The sequence below is a fragment of the Arachis stenosperma genome, chromosome 2 (assembly GCF_014773155.1).
Source record: "Arachis stenosperma cultivar V10309 chromosome 2, arast.V10309.gnm1.PFL2, whole genome shotgun sequence".
In the NCBI taxonomy this organism is placed as follows: Eukaryota; Viridiplantae; Streptophyta; class Magnoliopsida; order Fabales; family Fabaceae; genus Arachis; species Arachis stenosperma.
This window is the reverse complement of record NC_080378.1, coordinates 94,580,659-94,589,403: the sequence shown is the minus strand read 5'-3', so window position 1 is coordinate 94,589,403 and position 8,745 is coordinate 94,580,659. Positions and strand designations below refer to the sequence as shown.

General features: G+C 39.0%; 1 non-coding gene across 1 annotated transcript; it reads right to left on the bottom strand.

Moving 5' to 3' along the window:
• Positions 1-3,403: 3,403 nt before the first annotated feature.
• On the bottom strand, positions 3,404-3,507 carry LOC130964536 (small nucleolar RNA R71). The gene has a single exon (XR_009080626.1). It is a non-coding gene; the product is annotated as a small nucleolar RNA R71 (small nucleolar RNA).
• Positions 3,508-8,745: the final 5,238 nt, after the last annotated feature.

The window sequence follows — 8,745 nt, the reverse complement described above, 5'->3', positions numbered from 1 at the left end:
AATATATAATAGTCCATACTTTGCCCAAGATTTGATGGCCCAAACCGGCGTTCAAAGTCACCTTCAGAATTCCCAGCGTTAAACGCCGGAACTGGCACCAAAATGGGAGTTAAACGCCCAAACTGGCACAAAAGCTGGCGTTTAATTCCAAGAAGAGTCTCTACACGAAAATGCTTCATTGCTCAGCCCAAGCACACACCAAGTGGGCCCGGAAGTGGATTTTTATGTCTTTTACTCATCTTTGTAATTCTTAAGCTACTAGTTCCCTATAAATAGGACCTTTTACTATTGTATTTTCATCTTGGTTCTTCTGGTTCCCTCTTTGGGGCCGAAGCCAATGATCACTCTTGTTCTTATGTATTTTCAATGGTGGAGTTTCTACACACCATAGATTAAGGTGTGGAGCTCTGCTGTACATCGAGTATTAATGCGATTACTATTGTTCTTCTATTCAATTCAGCTTGTTCTTGTTCCAAGATATCACTTGTTCTTCAACTTGATGAATGTGATGATCCGTGACACTCATCATCATTCTCACCTATGAACGTGTGACTGACAACCACCTCCGTTCTACCTTAGATTGGGTGGATATCTCTTGGATTCCTGATACACGACGCATGGTTGCTACTCGCCTGACAACCGAGCGCTCGCCTGACAAACGAGCCAGTCATTCCGTGAGATCAGAGTCTTCGTGGTATAAGCTAGAATTGATGGCGGCATTCAAGAGAATCCGGAAGGTCTAAACCTTGTCTGTGGTATTCTGAGTAAGATTCAATGATTGAATGACTGTGACGAGCTTCAAACTCGCGATTGTGGGGCGTTAGTGACAGACGCAAAAGAATCACTGGATTCTATTCCGACATGATCGAGAACCGACAGCTGGATAGTCGTGCCGTGACAAGGTGCGTTGAACATTTCCACTGAGAGGATGGGAGGTAGCCACTGACAACGGTGAAACCCTTGCATACAGCTTGCCATGGAAAGGAGTAAGAAGGATTGGATGAAGACAGTAGGAAAGCAGAGAGACGGAAGGGACAAAGCATCTCCATTCGCTTATCTGAAGTTCTCACCTGAATTGCATAAGTATCTCTATCTTTATCTTTATGTTTTATTCATCATCTATACCCATTTGAGTCTGCCTGACTAAGATTTACAAGGTGACCATAGCTTGCTTCATACCAACAATCTCCGTGGGATCGACCCTTACTCGCGTAAGGTTTATTACTTGGACGACCCAGTGCACTTGCTGGTTAGTTGTGCAAAGTTGTGTTTATGCCATGGTATTGAGCACCAAATCTTTGGGGCCATTACTAGGGATTATTTGAGTTGTGAAAAGTAGTGATCACAATTTCGCACACCAAGTTTTTGGCGCCGTTGCCGGGGATTGTTTCGAGTATGGACAACTGACGGTTCATCTTGTTGCTTAGATTAGGTTTTTATCTTCAGAGTTCTTAAGAATGAATTCTAGTGTTTCAAGGTGATGTTCTTGTCATCACCAAAGCTGATTGATTATCATCAATTTAGCTCTTGAATGCAATGTCCTGCTGAAGCTTGGCTAGCCATGTCTAATTCCTTTAGACTGAAGCTTTAGACTAATATTGCATGATTCCTGGAATTCTCATTAAGAATTTTGATACCTTTATTTCCCTTTTCACTTAATTTTCGAAAAATCCAAAAAAAAATTACAAAATCATAAAAACCAAAAATATTCTCATGTTTCTTGTTGAGTCTAGTGTCTCATATTAAGTTTGGTGTCAATTGCATGTTTCTGTTCTTCTTGCATTCATTCATGTGTCTTCATTAATCTTCAAGTTGTTCTTGATGATTTCCATGCTCTGATCTTTAAATTCTCTTGACTTGAGTGTTTTGTTGTTTCTCATATGCATTCTCATTTTGTTAGTGTCAGTAGTATACAAACTGCTAAGTTTGGTGTCTTGTATGCATTGTTATTTGATTTTAGTTGCATTTTGATTATTCCTCATTATTAAAAATCCAAAAATATTTTTAATTTGTGTCTTTTCAAGTCAATAATACATAGAATTGAAAATTCAGAACATACAGCAGAGGAATTACACAGAAAAAGGCTGGGCGTTCAAAATGCCCAGTGAGGAAGGCAGACTGGCGTTTAAACGCCAGCCAGGGTGCCTGGCTGGGCGTTTAACGCCCAAAAGGGTAGTGCTTTGGGCGTTAAACGCCAGAATGTGCACCATTCTGGGCGTTTAACGCCAGGATGGCACAAGAGGGAAGATTTTGTTTTCAAAACAAATTTTTTTCAAGTTTTCAAATTTTTTTTCAAAATCAAATCTTTTTCAAATCATATCTTTTCAATCAAATCTTTTTCAAAACCAATTTCTTTCCATTTTCAAAAATACTTGCTATCAATTAATGATTTTATTCAACATTTCAAGTATGTTGCCTTTTCTGTTGAGAAAGGTTTAATGTTTGAATCATATCTTTTCTTGTTAGCCAAGTCATTAATTTTTAAAATCAAATCTTTTTAAATTGTTTTTCAAATCATATCTTCTCAATCATATCTTTTTAAAACCATAACTTTTTCAATCATATCTTTTTAATCACATCTTTTTCAAAAAAAGTTTTCAATCATATCTTCTTCAAAATCTTTTTCAAAATGATTTTAAAATTTTTCTAATTAATTTTCGAAAAAAAAAACTCTTCCTCTCTTCCCGCATCCTTCTATTTATGGAGTAACACTCCTCCTCAATGCACAATTCGAACTCTATCTCACTAAGTTCGAATTATTCTACCTCTTCCTTCTATTTTTCTGTTCCTTTGACACCTCAAGGAATCTCTATACTGTGACATAGAGGATTTCATATTTTCTTGTTCTCTTCTCTTTCATATGAGCAGGAGCAAAGACAAAAGCATTCTTGTTGAGGCTGATCCTGAACCTGAAAGGACCTTGAAGCGAAAGCTAAGAGAAGCTAAGGCACAACTCTCTGTAGAGGACCTTACAGAAATCTTCAAAGAAGAAGAACCTATGGCAGCCGAAAACAACAACAATGCCAACAATGCAAGGAAGGTGCTGGGTGACTTTACTGCACCTACTCCCGACTTCTATGGGAGAAGCATCTCTATCCCTGCCATTGGAGCATACAACTTTGAGCTTAAGCCTCAATTAGTTTCTCTAATGCAACAGAATTGCAAGTTCCATGGACTTCCATTGGAAGATCCTCATCAATTTTTAGCTGAGTTCTTACAAATCTGTGACACAGTCAAGACTAATGGGGTAGACCCTGAGGTCTACAGACTTATGCTATTCCCTTTTGCTGTAAGAGACAGAGCTAGGATATGGTTGGACTCACAACCTAAAGAAAGCCTGAACTCTTGGGAAAAGCTAGTCAATGCCTTCTTGGCAAAGTTCTTTCCACCTCAAAAATTGAGTAAGCTTAGAGTGGAAGTCCAAACCTTCAGACAGAAGGAAGGAGAATCCCTCTATGAAGCTTGGGAAAGATACAAACAATTGATCAGAAAATGTCCTTCTGACATGCTGTCTGAATGGAGCATCATAGGTATTTTCTATGATGGTCTTTCTGAACTGTCCAAGATGTCTTTGGATAGCTCTACTGGAGGATCTCTTCATCTGAAGAAGACGCCTGCAGAAGCTCAAGAACTAATTGAAATGGTTGCAAATAACCAATTCATGTACACTTCTGAAAGGAATCCTGTGAACAATGGGACAAATCAGAAGAAAGGAGTTCTTGAGATTGATACTCTGAATGCCATTCTGGCTCAGAACAAAATATTGACTCAGCAAGTCAATATGATTTCTCAAAGTCTGTCTGGAATGCAAAATGCACCAAGCAGTACTAAGGATGCTTCATATGAAAAAGAAGCTTATGATCCTGAGAACCCTTCAATGGAAGAGGTGAATTACCTAGGAGAATCCTATGGAAACACCTATAATTCTTCATGGAGAAATCACCCAAATTTCTCATGGAAGGATCAATAGAGACCTCAACAAGGTTTCAACAACAATAATGGTGGAAGAAACAGGTTTAGCAATGGCAAGCCTTTTCCATCATCTTCTCAGCAACAGACAGAGAGTTCTAAGCAGAGCCACTCTGACTTAGCAACCATGGTCTCTGATCTGATCAAAACCACTCAAAATTTCATGACTGAAACAAGGTCCTCCATTAGAAACTTGGAGGCACAAGTGGGACAGCTGAGCAAGAAAGTTACTGAACTCCCTCCTAGTACTCTTCCAAGCAATACAGAAGAAAATCCAAAAGGAGAGTGCAAGGCCATCAACATGGTCGAATTTGGAGAGGAGGAAGAGGCAGTGAACGCCACTGAGGAAGACCTCAATGGACGACCACTGGCCTCCAATGAGTTCCCCAATGAGGAACCATGGGAATATGAGGCTCAAAATGAGACCATAGAGATTCCATTGGATTTACTTCTGCCATTCATGAGCCCTGATGAGTATTCTTCCTCTGAAGAGGATGAGTATGTCACTGAAGAGCAAGTTGCTAAATACCTTGGAGCAATCATGAAGCTAAATGACAAGTTATTTGGTAATGAGACTTGGGAGAATGAACCTCCTTTGCTCACCAAAGAACTGGATGACTTGTCTAGGCAGAGATTACCTCAAAAGAGACAAGATCCTGGGAAGTTTTCAATACCTTGTACCATAGGCACCATGACCTTCAAGAAGGCTCTGTGTGACTTAGGGTCAAGTGTAAACCTCATGCCTCTCTCTGTAATGGAGAAGCTAGGGATCTTTGAGGTACAAGCTGCAAGAATCTCACTAGAGATGGCAGACAATTCAAGAAAACAAGCTTATGGACTTGTAGAGGATGTTCTGGTTAAGATTGAAGATCATTACATCCCTGCTGATTTCATAGTCCTAGAGACTGGGAAGTGCATGGATGAATCCATCATCCTTGGCAGACCCTTCCTAGCCACAGCAAAGGCTGTGATTGATGTTGATAGAGGTGAACTGATCATTCAAGTGAATGAATAATCCTTTGTGTTTAAGGCTCAAGGATATCCCTCTGTCACCATGGAGAGGAAGCATGAAGAGCTTCTCTCAAAACAGAGTCAAACAGAGCCTCCACAGTCAAACTCTAAGTTTGGTGTTGGGAGGCCACAACCAAACTCTAAGTTTGGTGTTGAAACCCCACACTCAAACTCTAAGTTTGGTGTTGGGAGGTTCCAACATTGCTCTGAGCATTTGTGAGGCTCCATGAGAGCCCTCTGTCAAGCTACTGACATTAAAGAAGCGCTTGTTGGGAGGCAACCCAATGTTATATTTTATCTATTTTTTTTTGTTATTTCTGTAGGTTGATGATCATGAGAAGTCACGAAACCAATTGAAAAAGCAAAAACAGAATGAAAAATAGGAAGAAAAACAGCACACTCTGGAGGAAGAACCTATGATGAGCGGATAATTTGTATACTTTTTGGCATTGTTTTTAGTATGTTTTTGATATGATATAGTTAGTTTTTAGTATATTTTTATTAGTTTTTAATTAAAATTCACTTTTCTGGACTTTACTATGAGTTTGTGTGTTTTTCTGTGATTTCAGGTATTTTCTGGCTGAAATTGAGGGACCTGAGCAAAAATCTGATTTTGAGACCAAAAAGGACTGCAGATGCTGTTGGATTCTGACCTCCCTGCCTTCGAAGCGGATTTTCTGGAGCTACAGAAGCCCAATTGGCGCGCTCTCAACGGCGTTGGAAAGTAGACATCCTGGGCTTTCCAGCAATATATAATAGTCCATACTTTGCCCAAGATTTGATGGCCCAAACCGGCGTTCAAAGTCACCTCAAGAAATCCCAGCGTTAAACGCTGGAACTGGCACCCAAATGGGAGTTAAACGCCCAAACTGGCACCAAAGCTGGCGTTTAACTCCAAGAAGAGTCTCTACACGAAATTGCTTCATTGCTCAGCCCAAGCACACACCAAGTGGGCCCGGAAGAGGATTTTTATGTCATTTACTCATTTCTGTACACCCTAGGCTACTAGTTTCTTATAAGTAGGACCTTTTACTATTGTATAGAAATCTTTTGATCACTTTTAGATCTCTAGATCATCTTTGGACATTTTAGTTCTTAGATCATTGGGAGGCTGGCCATTCGGCCATGCATAGACCTTGTTCTTATGTATTTTCAACGGTGGAGTTTCTACACACCATAGATTAAGGTGTGGAGCTCTGCTGTACCTCGAGTATTAATGCAATTACTATTGTTCTTTATCCAAGATATCACTTGTTCTTCAACATGATGAAGGTGATGATTGACGCCCATCACCATTCTCACCCATGAACAAGGTGACTGACAACCATTCTTGTTCTACAAGCATCCGAGGCTTAGTGAATATCTCTTGGATTCTTTAAAAGGAATCTTCGTGGTATAGGCAGGACTTGATGGCAGCATTCAAGAGAATCCGGAAGGTCTAACCTTGTCTGTGGTATTCTGAGTAGGATTCAATGACTGAATGACTGTGACGTGCTTCAAACTCCTAGCAGGCTAGGGCGTTAGTGACAGACGCAAAAGTATCAATGGATATTATTCCGGCCTGAACGAGAACCGACAGCTGAATTCCGCTATGCCGTGACAGGACATATGCAATCGCTTTCACTGAGAGGATGGGAGGTAGCTGCTGACAACAGTGAAACCCTACACGAGCTTGCCATGGAAAGGAGTAAGAAGGGTTGGATGAAGACAGTAGGAAAGCAGAGAGACGGAAGGGAAGGCATCTTCATGCGCTTATCTGAAGTTCCTACCAATGAATTACATAAGTATCACTATCTTTATCTTTTATGTTATTTTCGTTCATCACCATATATATCTGAGTTTGCCTGACTAAGATTTACAAGATGACCATAGCTTGCTTCAATACTAACAATCTCCGTGGGATCGACCCTTACTCACGTAAGGTTTATTACTTGGACGACCCAGTGCACTTGCTGGTTAGTTGTGCGAAGTTGTGTAATGCCATGGTATTAGGCTACCACGTTTTTGGAGCCATTACCAGGGATTATGAGAGTTGTGAAAAAGTATTGTTCACAATTTCGCGCACCAAGTTTTTAGCGCCGTTGCCGGGGATTGTTCATGTTTTGAGCAAGCTTTTGGTAACATCAGTGCCAAGATCCGGCAACAACATCAAATTTTTGGTGTTATTGCCCGGGATTGTTCAGGCTGGACAACTGACGGTTCATCTTGTTGCTTAGATTAGGTATTTTTTTTTTTCGAAATTCTTGAAGATGAATTCTAGAGTTTCATGATGATTTGTTGAAATCTGGCTGGCTGAGAAGCCATGTCTAATCTGATTGGACCGAGGTTTCAACTTATCACCACAAGAGCTTGTTGATTTCGTATCAATCTTGCTTTTGGAGCAGTGATTTGCTAAGGCTTGGCTGACCTTTGGTCATGTCTAGTGTTTTGGACCGAAGCTTTCTTTGAAAGCTTGGCTGGCTGTGAAGCCATGTCTAATTCCTGGACCGGAGTCTTAGACTAGCATTGCACTGATTCCTGGAATTCTCATTAAGAATTTTGATACCTTTTCCCACTTAATTTTCGAAAAACACAAAAAAATTGCAAAATCATAAAATTCAAAAATATTTCTTGTTTGAGTCTAGTGTCTCATCCTAAGTTTGGTGTCAATTGCATGCATTCATATGTCTTAGTGATCTTCAAGATGTTCTTGATGATTCACTTGCTCTGATCTTTGAATTCTATTGACTTGAATATTTTGTGTGTCTCATATGCATTTTCAGTTCATTAGTGTCAGTAGTATACAAACTGCTAAGTTTGGTGTCTTGCATGCATTGTTATTTGATTCTTGTTGCATTTTAATTATTAAAAATCCAAAAATATTTGTAATTTGTGTCTTTTCAAGTCAATGATACAAGGGATTGAAGATTCAGAACACACTGCAGAGGAATTATACAGAAAAAGCTGAGCATTCAAAAATGCCCAGTGAAGAAGGCAGACTGGCGTTTAAACGCCAGCCAGGGCACCTGGTTGGGCGTTTAACGCCCAAAGGTAGCATTTTGGGCGTTAAACGCCAGAATGTATACCATTCTGGGCGTTTAACGCCAGGATGGTGCTAGGAGGAAGATTTTGTTTTCAAATCAAATTTTTTTTCAAGTTTTCAAAGTTTTTCAAAACCAAATCTTTTTCAAATCATATCTTTTCAATCAAATGTTTTCAAAATCAATTTCTTTCCTTTTTCAAAGATACTTACTAACAATTAATGATTTGATTGAACATTTTTTGCCTTTTCTATTAAGGAAGGTTTTATGTTTGAATCATATCTTTTCTTGTTAGGCAAGTCATTAGTTTTTAAAATCATATCTTTTCAAATTGTTTTCAAATCATATCTTTTAAAATTGTTTTCAAATCATATCTTTTCAATTACATCTTTTTAAAACCAATCATATCTTCTTAACCACATCTTTTTCAAAATAGTTTTCAATCAAATCTTTTTAATTTCTAATTTCAAAATCTTTTTCAAAAATCACTTGATTTCTTTTTCACTTTGAATTTTCGAAAAATTGTCAATCAAATTTTCAAAATGTTTTCAAAATCTTTTAATTGAATTTTCGAAAATTCTCTTCCCTCCTTCCCACATCCTTCTATTTATGGAGTACCACTCCTTCTAAATGCACAATTCGAACCTTATCTAATTAAAGTTCGAATTCTCCTTCTCCTTCTTCTTTCTATTTCTCTTCCCCTCTGACATTTCAAGGAATCTCTATACTGTGACATAGAGGATTC